Below are 15266 nucleotides of genomic sequence, written 5' to 3' on the forward strand. Positions count from 1 at the left end.
TATTGAACCACATCTCCTTGGAATTGAATTCATAATATAGGTTTTTAGGGGTGTCTATATGTATTCCAACTTTCACATGTCCTAAATCTTTGTCATGAATTATTTTTGGATTACTAGTTCTCCTGCTAAACACAACTCCATCATAAAGTTCACAACTCCTACTAAACACGACTCCATCGATAAAGTTCACAAGCTACATACATGTCTTCATCACATAGGGCATAGTTCACCTCTACATTGGTACCAAAGAAAATCAGCACAAACACCATCATCCAAGCCACTTGTCTCCTTAGTCAGCTCCAAGACCATAGAAGTCTCCTCAAGGATCTCCTTGCAAGGTACATCCAAGCTAGCACAAATTTCTAAAGAAATAATTTATGGAAGAGCACCATCAAGCCCCACAAGCTTGAACTCCATTTCTTTGATACTATGCAGTTGTCACATGATGCCCAAAATTAAGAAAGTACGTCTTGTTGAATTTGTGGAAGAAAACCTTGAACATAAATGGCCAACAAGTAGGAGTGGTCCAAATTGCCAAAACACATTACCAAATGGTCCCACATCAACATTACCTTGTCTCCATGGTCTTCAAGAGTCTCTTGGTCTTCTTGTTTCACATCTTCTGCACCCATAATCTTTCTCACATTTGCACAAGGCAAAACTCGCCCACTAGTTTTTGTTGAAGAAGTTCCTAATCTCCTTGGATGCTCTCATCTTGCCTTTGATACCAATCCCTTGCATAATCTCATAGCCCTCAACTTGCATAAATAACCTCATCATCCCACTTTTCCAAAAGCATTGTGTAGCACAAAATATGCACTCACCAACATTCTCATCATCTCGCCCATAGAATAAGAACCACTTTGTAGCAGACACCATATGTGTATTTGTTTTTAAGAAATATCCAAGAGCAATCTTGTGTAAACTAAAGGTTTGTCAATGGAGAACTCCTCAGTAGGGGCACCAAATGAAAGTAGTAAAGGGCGATTGGTTGTGCAGACACTGTGCACAGTACTGCAAAGAGGTCTCAAAATTGCCATTGGGTGTCTGTATTCAAGTTGAGGTCACTGGTTGTGATAGTTTGGGTGCAATATTCAATGTTCTTCCATGGCTTCCACCCATTTCTCCACAGCCTCGCCCAGGTTCTCCCTTTCTCCTTTGAAGGGTCCTAGCTGAGTCCTATGAAGAGCCTTGCGAACATCACGGTCAAGCTCGTCATCTTCAGAGAGAGGGTCTAGCTGACGGCCATGGTTTCCTCGTCTCATAATTCTGCCAAAAATTTATATATTATTAAATTTTTATTTTGATAACATCCACGAGATCCTAAGACTTAAGAGGTCCGGAAAATAATTTCTTAAACAAGACAATGATCTTATTGGAGATCTATGACATATGTCTGATAATAATTTTTTTCTTTATCAGATCGTCCATAAACAATTTTTCTCCAGAAAACATTTCTTTATTTATATAAAAGTTGCAATTTGTACATAGAGCAACTCGACTCCAGAATTCAAAATCTCCTCGGAAGATGCATAAGACGACGATACTGGGCCATAGCTATGCCTTGATACAAACGTTCACTTATTGACAAGGGAGCTATTATCTTCTCCTTAGGAATAAAACAACTAAGGAGTCTGTAGACTTGGCATGAAAGTCTGAAATTCTGAGGCGTCGAATGATATAGAATGACACCATGCACCATTTTTAGCTTTAACAGAATCATTGCCAATGAGAGGTTCTGTCTTAACATTGCACACTAGTCACAAGAAAAAATTCTTTTATGCATTATTTTATGCATAAAAATCAATAATGATAAAAGTAACACTTTTATAATAAAAAATTCCTTTTATGCATAAAAATCCATTTTGATGAAAGTAACACTTTCATAATAAAAAAAATATTCTTTTATGCAAAAAATCCATTTTGATGAAAGTAACACTTTCATAATAAAAAAATTATTCTTTTATGCATAAAAATCCATTTTGATGAAAGTAACAATTTCATAATAATAATAAAATATTCTTTTATGCATAAAAATCCATTTTGATGAAAGTAACACTTTCATAATAATAAAAATATTCTTCTTTGCGTAAAAATCCATTTTGATGAAAGTAACACTTTCATAATAAAAAAATTATTCTTTTATGCATAAAAATCTATTTTGATGAAAGTAACACTTTCATAATAAAAAAATATTCTTTTATGCATAAAAATTCATTTTGATGAAAGTAACACTTTCATTTAAAAAAATATTCTTTTATGCATAAAAAACTATTTTGATGAAAGTAACACTTTCATAATAAAAAATTTATTCTTTTATGCATATAAAAAATAATAATCAATATGCATCTTCTATGCATGAAAATGACACTTTTAGAGTATATAAATGATAGGGATTACTCTTTTAGCATAATAAAAGATAATACTTATTTCCAAAAATTTTGCCATAACCTCCTTTGTATGGCTGACCATTTTTCAAATTTTTCTACTTAATTTGTCTTAAAAATTAACTCTAATTGATTTAAAGTAATCTAGATTAATCAAAATTTACTTATAAAAGAGAAAACATTATAAAAAGTTTAACTCCAACAATTATCACTTAACTAGGATAAAGAAGGGTTGATTCTAAGAAGAGAGAGGGGAAAAGCCTTTCGATCAAGGCATAGCGTCCATTTATCACTTCAAACAATCATAAAAATTAGAAAAGCATAAAAATCAATAAAGAAAATTACAAGATCTCTACTTACATAATTTTTGCTAGGAGCTTTCCTTTGGCTTGATGGTTTCAGGGTTCTACTCTTGTTTGTAACAAGAGTGGCCACCCATCTTTGGAAGAGGGAAACATAAAAAACTAGTGAATTATTAATAATTCACAGTTCTTGGCTTGGGAGAGGTAGAGTAACAGTGCATAAACACTATTATTTTTCAACAAAGAGGGAGACTTCTATTTATAGGAAAAATTGAGCTCCTAACCAAACAGGCTGATTCTAGAATTTTCCAAATCACTTTGGTCAATTTTTGACCATTTTTAGGTCAGTTGAGCTAACTTTTTGGAACTAGACTTGAATTAGGAGAGAGGAGAGATGAAATATCTCAATTTTTGAAGATTTAAAACTCAATTGCACATGTGAAGTAGGCGCCTCATTCATGAGGGGGAATCCCCATTGTGAGGTGTCAAAAATCTATTTTTTTAGCTTTTCCTTTGGTCCTTAGTCCACTCTTCATCTTATGTGAGTATTTACTCATTTTTGCGGCTGATTTTCTTTATTTCTTCTATTTATCTTCTTTATACATTTGGATGAGTTTGATTGGCCCTTTCCAACTTCTTTATCATCATCTGTGTCATTTTTGTTGTCAATATCATCACCTTCCTCTTCGTCCTCTGTACTTGGTGGGTCATCAATGTGAAGATTTTGAAGGTTCTCTTTTTCTGCATCATCTAATGTTTGCTTTTTTGTGCCGCCACTTGCACCACACCACTCTTGCAAGGACGGGTGACCATCTAAAAGAGCAGAGCACTTTGATTCTAATGCCATCGCTTCCAAATCATCTTTGCATAAAGCAATACATCGTCTCTTCTTTAGCAAGCTCTCCTCTAGCACAACTCCACCACAATATATCTCTACAACATAGCTTTGTTCAGGACAAAACCCTGTGATGAGACCATCAATAAAGCCTTTGTCGATGAATTCTCTATTTTGGCCACTAGATCCTGAGATGAATACATTTTTTGTGAGAACCTTATCAATGGCCTCAAACTTGTCAACCTTGCTGATGAAAAGAATAACAGTTGCAATCTCAACTGTTCCAGATGTCCAAGCATCATCTTTTTGTGTGTGGATCACACCAAATTCATAGTGCACCTTTGTTGACTGGCTAGAAATCCCTTCGATAAGCATTCCAATGGTGATGAAATCAACAAAACACACAAGAATATATTCATATTGTGAGTTTAGTGTGTTCAAAGCAAGTGCCAACTTGGAGAAAAATTCTGACGAGAGCTGCTCCTTTGTACCATGTAGGTCCATGATTGCCAGCTGAAATGGTACATGCTCTTCACTACAAAAGGCTATAATCTTTGTCATATCAAAACCCACCCCCCTAATTTTCCAAGGAATAGACTCTTGTTGAGATACAATACCCATAGATGCTCTATATAGGTGATTCAGTAAAGTTACTACACTTTTTGGAAGTGAAGGATTTTTTTTTGAAGGATTGAGAGCATCCCTAACAAAGGACTGGCTGTAACTCCTCAATTGATTATACTCATACTCCCCTAGCTTATATGTCTCACACACCTGTTCCCAAGTCATCTTTTCCCTTGTCAGATCAAAATAGAAGGCGGTTATTGCATCTTTGAGAACTCGATCTGTTTTTAGCTTCCAAGCCATCTCCTCCATATCCATTCTTTGATGGGTTTGATTTCCCTTTTTAAGCAATATTCTCTTGTTAAGAAGTGATGTTTGAATGTCCAAAACTTCACTCTTCTGAAGGCCTAAAATGCACCTAAACAACGTTGGGCCTAGTTGGACTGTTCCTGGTGCCTGCTGAATTTACCCACTCTTCAAAGTTGGAAGTCTGGGATTTTGATCAAGACCTTTAGTTTGGGTTTCTCCCTTTGTATTTGGTAGCAAGCCTTTTGCATAAAGCCTCATGATCTTAACCCAGTTCTGCCATACATCATCATCACATAGAAGCAAGTGTAAATCATTTTTGATAAAGTTCTTATGTAATGTGTGCTCCGTGGTCTCCACAAAGGCCTGCAAAGTTGCAAAGTAAGAAGTTAGCCCCCTCACTATAGATATCACAAAATATTAGGAGGAATTATGCATCTATGGGTTTTCAATCATTTGAAGCTTATGCTCAAACTTGAGTTTGAGCCTCACTTGTAGTGCTAAACTAGTATATAATGGTGATGCTCGATCTTAGGTTTGAGCATCATCTCCGTATGCAAATCTAGCACTTGCAAGTGAGGCTCCCCAACTTAAGTTCGAGCCATAATTAGATATGCAAGTGCTACACCATCACAGAGAGGTGAGGCTTGAAGTTCAATTTCAAACCAAACTATTAAGTTTATGTAGTTTGAGAAGAAGCCTTACATGCATCTTTCTTATGCTACTGCTATACTTAAAACTATAGATCTATGAAGAAGTAAAGAAGAAGTAATGTAGGTCTATGATTTACCAAGATATAGCAAAGAATCAAAAGAGTACCTTCCAAGACTTGTCCATCTTGGGTTGATTGACACCAGGCAAAGGTTTACTAGGACGACCGTTTGCATGCCATTGTGCTCGAGCTTGTAGAAGTTGATCGAGGAATGGCTCCTTTTGCATTGACTTTGCAACAGATAAATTCGCATCCTTGGAAATGTCACGAGAAATCTTGGGCGGGCAATTTACAATTATCTTAGATCTCCTGAACCTGAATTGCTGACGCAGTGGAGGGGTCACTTTAGCCATATTTAGAGCTTGCAAGCTTTTTGCAGCACTAATGGAGTGTTGACCAGAGATAATCCAATATTCAACTTTATGAATATCTTCTTTTGCGAGTTTATCAAGGGGTTGTTTTGTAGCACGATTACAGGGCATCAAAATTGCAAGTATCTCCTCTTGCTTTGGGTCCTCAATAAAGTCTTGGGTCAAAATACGAACCCAATCCTTATTTAACCTTCTATACACATAGTTTGAAGGAGCAGGATAACATTTCATCACATCAATGCTGAAGACCTCATTTAGACCAAAGGGATAATATCCCTTCTTTATTTCTAATGAGATAATTGCTTTGCTGCCCTTGTTTAGAGTCTCAACCTCCATTAGCTCGTCATCGGACGCATCTATCTCCTTTGAACCACTTGCTGGTTTTGTCCTTTGCCTCTTTAAAGAGATTTCTTGAACCTTTGTAGAGTGCTTTGCCTTTCTCTTCTTTGCAAGTGCTTGCTCCTCTTCTTGCACTTGAGAGCCTGCCATGTCTTCAGCTGCTATTGTGCTTACATCAAGGGCTTTTATTTTGTCACCCTCCTTTTTATGTTTTGAAGAAGTTGCACCAGCATTTGTAGATGCTTCAAGTGCACTCTTCACTATGGCCCTGCCTTTTTTCTCCACAATTTTCCTAACTTGAGTGGTTGTCTCCTTTTCACGTATGGACTTTTTTCGTGAATCCAAAGCCTTCTTTGCATGCCTCACTGCTTTCACCAGGTCCTCCACATTATCCACCCCTGAGTCTTCTTGATTGGAAAAGTCAATGATCTTCAATCCTAACTTTACAATACAATTGTCCTTTCCTAGTTTACTGCCAGTCATGTCTGCTGGGTGAAAAGTTTCCAATGATAAGCAAAACTTATTTGCTTTTGTAGTTTCTCCTTCTGGCAATACAGTGTATGTGAAGCATGGGTTTGCTCTTGCATCCACATCATCCTTAGTGCCTACCACAATCCCCATATCTCCATATGATGTATCACCTTGAGACAAAAACAAATGGAGGACTCCTTTGAAGTTTGCACTAGCATCGTAGCTATCCACAAACCATTTTACTCCTTCTTTGTTACTCAATTCGAAGGTTTTATCCACCTTAATTCTAGGAGTGACACTTTTAGCTTGAGTTGTTGTTTCGAGAGAATCCAGAGTAAAGATTGGTGCACCATGTGGTTGCGAGGTAGCGGGCGCTCTGCTAGCTTCCATTCCTGTGAAGCAAAAAAAAGTTTCAAAACCTTAGAAAAAAATGGATTTAAATGCTACATATCAAATCAAAACCTATCAAACTTAAGAAACTTAATGCATGCTACAAAAAGTTTTCTTGAATAGCAAGAGCCTCACTTGCATTTACTTAATCTATACAGAAGCTCGACTTAAGGTGGAGCCTAGATCCAAGTTATGCACTCATATGCTAGGGGTACGCTAGCATAGAGAGACAAGGCTCAAACTCAAGTTTGAGCCTTAAGGCGAAGTTCCATGTATGGGAGGCTTGAACTTAAGTTGGAGTCTTAAGAGGCCAGAGTACACTAGCATGGAGAACAAAGGCTCAATCTGAAGTTTGAGCCTTAAGGCCAGTGTACACTAGCATCGAGAGCCAAGGCTCCAACTCTAGTTCGAGCCTTAAGGCCGGTGTACACTAGCATGGAGAACAAAGGCTCCAACTCAAGTTCGAGCCTTAAGGCCGAGGTGCACTAGCATGGAGAGCAAAGGCTCAAACTTAAGTTCAAGCCTTAAGGGGCCGGGGTGCATTAGCATGGAGAGCAAAGGCTCAATCTGAAGTTCGAGCCTTAAGGGACCGAGATGCACTAGCATGGAGAGCAAAGGCTCAAACTGGAGTTCGAGCCTTAAGGAGCCGGGGTGCACTAGCATGGAGATCAAAGGCTCAATCTGAAGTTCGAGCCTTAAGGGACCGGGATGCACTATCATGGAGAGCAAAGGCTCAAACTGGAGTTCAAGCCTTAAGGGGCCGGGGTGCATTAGCATGGAGAGCAAAGGCTCAATCTGAAGTTCGAGCCTTAAGGGACCGAGATGCACTAGCATGGAGAGCAAAGGCTCAAACTGGAGTTCGAGCCTTAAGGAGCCGGGGTGCACTAGCATGGAGATCAAAGGCTCAATCTGAAGTTCGAGCCTTAAAGGACCGGGATGCACTATCATGGAGAGCAAAGGCTCAAACTGGAGTTCGAGCCTTAAGGGACCGGGATGCACTAGCATGGAGAGCAAAGGCTCAATCTGAAGTTCGAGCCTTAAGGGGCCGGGGTGCACTAGCATGGAGAGCAAAGGCTCAAACTCAAGTTCGAGCCTTAAAGCCAGAGTACACTAGCATGGAGAACAAAGGCTTAATCTGAAGTTCGAGCCTTAAGGCCAGTGTACACTAGCATCGAGAGCCAAGGCTCCAACTCAAGTTCGAGCCTTAAGGCTGGCGAGAGCCAACTCAAGTTCGAGCCTTAAGGCCGGTGTACACTAGCATCGAGAGCCAAGGCTCCAACTCAAGTTCGAGCCTTAAGGCTGGCGAGAGCCAAGGCTCCAACTCAAGTTTGAGACTTAAGGCCGGTGTACACTAGATTGGAGAACAAAGGCTCCAACTCAAGTTCGAGCCTTAAGGCCGGTGTACACTAGCATCGAGAGCCAAGGCTCCAACTCAAGTTCAAGCCTTAAGGTTGGCGAAAGCCAAGGCTCCAACTCAAGTTCGAGCCTTAAGGCCGGTGTACACTAGATTGGAGAACAAAGGCTCCAACTCAAGTTCGAGCCTTAAGGTCGGTGTACACTAGCATCGAGAGCCAAGGCTCCAACTCAAGTTCGAGCCTTAAGGCCGGTGTACAGTAGATTGGAGAACAAAGGCTCCAACTCAAGTTCGAGCCTTAAGGCCTCGGTGTACACTAGATTGGAGAACAAAGGCTCCAACTCAAGTTCGAGCCTTAAGGCCGGTGTACACTAGATTGGAGAACAAAGGCTCCAACTCAAGTTCGAGCCTTAAGGCCGGTGTACACTAGCATCGAGAGCCAAGGCTCCAACTCAAGTTCGAGCCTTAAGGTCGGTGTACACTAGCTCCAAGAGCTAGTGTACACCGACCTTAAGGTCGGTGTACACTAGCTCCAAGAGCTAGTGTACACCGACCTTAAGGCTCGAACTTGAGTTGGAGCCTTGGCTCTCGATGCTAGTGTACACCGGCCTTAAGGCTCGAACTTGAGTTGGAGCCTTTGTTCTCCAATCTAGTGTACACCGGCGGCCTTAAGGCTCGAACTTGAGTTGGAGCCTTTGTTCTCCAATCTAGTGTACACCGGCCTTAAGGCTCGAACTTGAGTTGGAGCCTTGGCTCTCAATGCTAGTGTACACCGGCCTTAAGGCTCGAACTTGAGTTGGAGCCTTGGCTCTCGATGCCGGTGTACACTAGCCTTGGCTCTCGATGCTAGTGTACACCGGCCTTAAGGCTCGAACTTGAGTTGGAGCCTTGGCTCTCGATGCCGGTGTACACTAGCCTTGGCTCTCGATGAGGACCCAAGCTTCCTGAAGGTTTTCCAAAAGTATTGCCACCCTTTGAGTATGTTAAGGAAAATGAGAAGGTTGTGGAGGGCTTAAAAAAACATGTCAATTGGTGGAAAGAGCACTTGCAAGAGAAAGGAGACCAAAGTGATTATGCTAAGTGGATCAATCCGGTCCTTGCCTATTGGGAGAATCTTATGCTAAACATGCAAACCCCTAGTGCAAGGGAAGACATTGGATTTTATGACTTTTGGCCAAGGAGTGTATGCAAAAAAGCTAAGCCTCTTAACCTTCAAGTGGAGGATAATGTAGATGAAGGGTTTGATGTAAATGAGGACCATTATTGTGGTCCAATGCGCAACAAACCTGCTGAAGAGTTCAACCCGACTCTTGATGTGTCTAAAGGAGATTTTGCGCTTGTACAACCTTGTGATGCAAATTACCCAATATGGTTGGGAGTGACAACAAGTGATGTTGATCAAAACAACAACTCGATAAACTACCTACAAGTTCAGATACAATATTGGGCACCAATTTCAAAGAAGAAGAATGCAAGTGATGTGGAGGTTTATAAGGATTACTAGAACAAGTATTGGCGAGAGAACAGAAATGATCCTCAGCGCTGGGAAGATACTAGCTGCATCATTTGGGCATGGAAGCCCAAGGGTGGACGACCTCCAGAGAAAATCAAGATTCCAAAGGCTATAATACTGAAGGCCAAACAGAATCAATTGAATCAACATGTCAGTGCAGTTGAGCAAGAATAATTTGTTAGCATATGGGCAACTAGCTTCGTAATCTTTTAGCAATGTTGTATGAAGATACCAAACTCATAGTTCGATCATTATTCAGATTGTAAGGCTTTCTTAAGCTTTTAGATTTATGGTTCACCCATTGTTCAAGAATTTTGATTCAATACAGATGGTGATCTTTTTAATTCTATCACCTAGACTTTCTTACAACTTAAAGTTACATTGAATATCCTTTCTTTGTTAAAATTTCTGTATTTGATGGTCAACTGGAGGCTATGTGATATAAATCGAACCAAGGCTGGCGACCTTGCTTCTAGTGGCTTGGAGATGAGCCTTGATGAGAGCTTTGGATTTTAGCAATGAGGACATGTGGTGTGAAAAAGGCTTATGGAAGCCATGAATTAAAAGTTACGAATATCTGGAAGAGTCAAAAACCCTATGTAGAGGTTGACTTATGATGGTTATGTGGCACATCACTATGCTTATATGGCAAAAGTTGTGTAGGTTGTAGAACATCTTTTAATGAGGCTATTGGAAATGTGTGTTGGGAGAAATCTATGGATGAGAAGATGGATGCATTGTATGGAAATACAGTGTGTGTTGGGAGAAATCTATGGAGGAGAAGATGGATGCATTGTATGGAAATGAGACTTGGGATTTGGTGCCATTGCCTGAAGGTAAGAAAGCTATTGGTTTTAAGTGGCTATATAAGGTGAAACATAACAATTATGGTAGCGTAAGTAGGTACAAGGCTAGATTAGTAGCCAAAGGATATGTGCAGACACATGGGATTGATTATGAGAGACATTTGTCCCAGTTGCAAAGATGGCAACTATGAGAGTTGTGATCGGTAGCTAAAGCTAAAGGCTCATTTTTATATCAAATGGATGTAAAAAATGTGTTCTTGTATGGTGACTTGAAAGAAGAGGTGTATATGGATCAGCCACCAGGTTTTGAGGATACAGGTCCCCCCCCAGAGTATGTGTGTAAGCTTCGTAAGGCCTTGTATGGGCTAAAGACTTTATTTGTGCACAAGAATGATAAGGGTATTGTGATCATCACCATTTATGTAGATGATCTTATTGTTGGGGGGGTCACAACTTGGATGAGATCTCAAAAGGAAGTTTGAGATGAAGGATTTGGGAGATCTGCGGTATTTTTTGGGAATCGAGGTCATTTGCACACCTGAGGGTATTTGGATATCTCAAAGATAGTATGCATTGGACATGTTGTCCAACTATGGGATGGCTGATTGTAAGCCAATCTTGGTGCCATTAGGACATTTTGGAGGTCATTTTTGTAGGGCCTTTTAGTAGAGAGAGAAAAACGAGCATATCCAATCAGGAAGAAGACAATGTTACATTGAAAAATAGGTTATTTCTTTTTTCTAACTCCAAACACTCTTCTTTCTCACGTCAAAATGTTCTCTACTTACACTTGATAGTCACTTTTCACACCTAAATGCATTAAACACACCTACACTTTTGTAGGGAGGGAAACTTCTATTTGAATCCATGTATTAAATACACCTTTTTGCAAAGGAGGGAAAATCCTCCCCCTCTCAAACTTCTTCTTGGCCTTAAACAATATCTCGCGCTCTTTTCATTTCCTCTACCTTTTGCTGCACTCCATTTTCTGAAGCTTCAGGCTTTTGTACTCCATTCCTTCTTGAAAATATGTGTAGCGAATCTCGTTTTATATCATCCCAATTTTGCCCCACTAATGCCATCATAGATGATTCAATTCCTAGGGCAAGGAGACCAAGATCATCAGTGTTTGCTATAATTGTATCCAACTCTCTTAATGTGCAAAATTAGTGGTCCAAAGTTCTAATCACTAAGGGCACATGGGTCCTTATGCAGTCAAGGAAGAAAAGAAAGACAAGCAACAAGAATACATTTAGGGCGTCATGGAAAGGCAGAGTAAAAAACTTCAAGATAGAGACTGGAAGGACAACCATTAAGGAAGTCCTAGTGCAGCATATATATATGCATAATGATCTTGTGCTTGAGAATCCAGATGACATAAAATGCCCTTGCATAGACAAACTGTAAGTAAATCTATCGCTTGTCAATCTTTCGTTTTCTCATAATGGTCTAATGAATTGTGTAAATTGTCCACGTCTATGGTTGTTTGCAAATGTGTACCCCTTATCATATGAGGAGTGGGAGCCAGTTTAGTGCATCATTGGAATTATGAATGTGGTTCACGCACACATTGGTCAGCTATAGTATGAGGGAAGGAGCAACAAAAGCCTTGTAGATACAAGAATATTTTTCTATTCTACCATCTGCTAAACAAACAACACAATCATGGCTTCTTGGAAGAGCTACCTTTGCAAGATGAGAGTGGAACTACATGGATTGGCCTATCCGAGACCCCTCTGTAATGGAGTCAACAAAGAGCAAGCTCTTCAAGCATTCCAACTTGTGTAGTAAAAATCATTGTTTACCTACCAATTACTATGTTTGTGGAACTTTTTAGCTTATTTCAGGTGAAGGTAGCGAGAACCATGCTTGTCTACAAAGATTTGGACACATTCCTCTTAGCAAGACTTCTTGAGATGAGGGATGATCGAGTAAAGTTTTTAAGGATATACATTGTAACATTGCACTGGAGACAGTAGTTACAAAGTACATGATTGCAACTCAAACTTTTATCTTATCCTTTTGGTATAATAGGTCCTATTACATCAATGGAGAGTTGGTACCAATGGATCAGGAAGCTGCAAGTGCAATGGATGACAAAGTCATAGACATTGAAGTGATTGATGAAGCTTCAACACTGATGACAATTATTTCTATACGAGGAAAATGTAATTTACAACAGCTACGGAAGGATATTGTCGAAGAATCCTTGCAAGACACGTCGGCACACTTTAATTTCATTCACAATGGAAGAAAGGTCCTCCTTAGAAGGGAGCGACCAATACAATGTAAAGAATTGAGTAACACAGTCAAGATCATTCCTACCCACTCCAATGTACTCTTCTGACATAATTACTCAAGTCTATCTTGTTAATGACACTCCTACTTGACATTACAAATTTGAATGTACTCTTTTAACATAATTAATCAAGAGCCTTTTGTTCGATGCAGTACTTTCAAAAAACAATACAATGTATACTATTTTCCAAGACATTAATTGAGTGAGAATAAAACAGTTGAAAACATTACATTACAAAAAAGGATTTCTCATTACATAATCTTGTACAAAGTCTTTTGATTTGTACAATTCATCTAAATATGGAATCAATTGTTCTTCCACAAGTAAACATCATCTGCATTACCTTCAAAAGGAAAGGGTGATATCCATGTTCCCATGGGATTGTACATAGCCTTCTCAGGGGTATCATCCATGTTCCCATGGGATTGTACATAGCCTTCTCAGGGGTATCTCAGGGGTATCATCAATTAATAATGTATTTGTGGGATTATATGGGTGTTGGATATCCACATAGCACTCATAATAAGTAAGGACACCCCAGGTTTGTTGGGATGAAAAACACATAGGTCAATGTAACAGTGCCTTTGGTCATATACGAAATACAATTTTGTTTTCTCAATCTTAGATTCTCTCAAAACTAGCATGACAAGAGGCCTAAAATTATGTGTCGTCATTGAGGACCATATGGCCAATCTAAAGTGCTTAGTTACAAAGTTGATAAATTGATACAGTTTGGGCCTTAGCAGCATGACATGCATTTCTCCGACTCTGTAATTCCCTGTAGCACTTGGTCCAAAGCTCTTGGGCTGTCTTTTGAGCAACAATCCATTAACTTCCAAGATAATAAGCCTCCTCGGTGTCTGGAACCATTATTGACATGATTCTAATCAGTTTGAATATGATTGAAGCTTATAATCATTGTTAAGGGATTAAAAAAGCTAATAGAAATAATTCTTAAAATTGAGTTGGTTACATTATATCAGGTAAATTAGGCTTGGGATCTTCATCACACTTGCGATCCTCACTAGCCTTGGTATCCTCATCAGACTTAGGTTCTTCATTGTTTGCCTCCCTACTAGGTCCCAGCTCAGCCTCTGTAGTTTGCTTCTCATCTGTTTTCTCTTCAGGCTTTAGCTTTGCCTCTTTTAGCTTGCTCTACCTCATCAGCCTTGGAATGTTCAATGTTAACCTCCACATTGGACCTTGGCTCTACCTCTATGTGCTCAGAGGGCTTTGCCTCGTTCCCCTACAGCCTGAAGGAGCACCTCGACGTCTGCAGGATCGGGGAATTTCGGTTAGTTCTCCTCAGACATCTCTGTGCTATTCTTTAGTATTAATCGTATCATGGTCACTCTGTATTAATCATATCATGGTCACTCTGAACCGCTCCACATAGTTACTATCATAATTCTATAATGCGGTCTGAAAAAACAAAATTCACAATGTCAGACCGCAAATCTAGCTAAATCAATGTCAACCCAATGATTCTTCCACTTACCTTGGACATGAAGGGATTTATGGAGAAGAGACTCTGGAGAATATATTCTGCATGTATCATCGATTTCCATCCACAGGAGTGTGAGTCTCCTTGCTTGGGCACTTGAGCAGGCTTGACGTTTGATTTGTACAGTTCATTGTCTCCATATAGGGAACCAAGAACATGAAGAAGACTTTTTATACACCTGCATAATAAATAAGCTTTCACAAAGATACATTGCCAACTTCAAGGAGCCATAGATACTAGACAAAGGTGCTTTGAATGTTTACTTACAGGCCTAACTTAGGATGTGATCTTGGTACTGAATTAAGAGTCCACATGATTCTTTTATCCACTTCTATAATGACAAGGCTCCAATGGTTCCTGCAAAAGTAGAAATATCTAAAACTAAGGCATCGAGGCTATCTATTAGATGTATATAACTAACAAGATAGAGGAGTAACATACCCTGATTCGTATGGAAAATTTAATACGGTAACCTCCAAATAGGTAAACTACTTTTGAATCTCTTTGCTGGGAAGTACTCCTTCATAGTAGTGGTGCCAGCTGAGAGTTGAGAATAAACACCTCAGAGTGGGAAGTACTCCTTCATAGTAGTGGTGCCAACTGAGAGTTGAGAATAAACACCTCAGAGTGGCTCTCACGTGGAAGCTGGCACTTTATTAAACTGCAAAAACAAGGGTAACTCATTGAGGAAAAAGGGAAGAACTAAAGACGGAACTACCATATCATCAGAAAATGCAATTCGGATACCTACTTTAAATAGACGTATAGGATAGTATCTGTGATTTGTGATGTCCAGTCCATCAAAGTTTTGACATCCACGATGTCAAGGGAGAGTTGTTGCTTACCATCTTCCATATTTCATGAAGACAAAAATGCCCCTCTGCAAGCTCCTTAGTATCTCCAGGTTGACTAACTCCAACTCTTCTGTTTCTTTGATGTACTATTCGTGGAGATTCTTTGGGTCCAATTTTACTTGTTGATCCTTGTCTTTCTGCTCTTCCTCCCCCCTGGTGTCTTGTTCTATCTTGGCTCTTGTGTTAATATCATGTGTAATATCTACAATTTTTATTTTATCCTCCTGAGAGGAGCTCTTGCTGGTGGAATCATGAGGAT

Source organism: Cibotium barometz, chromosome 28, assembly GCF_041138505.1.
Source record: "Cibotium barometz isolate CiBa-2024 chromosome 28, ASM4113850v1, whole genome shotgun sequence".
NCBI lineage: Eukaryota > Viridiplantae > Streptophyta > Polypodiopsida > Cyatheales > Cibotiaceae > Cibotium > Cibotium barometz.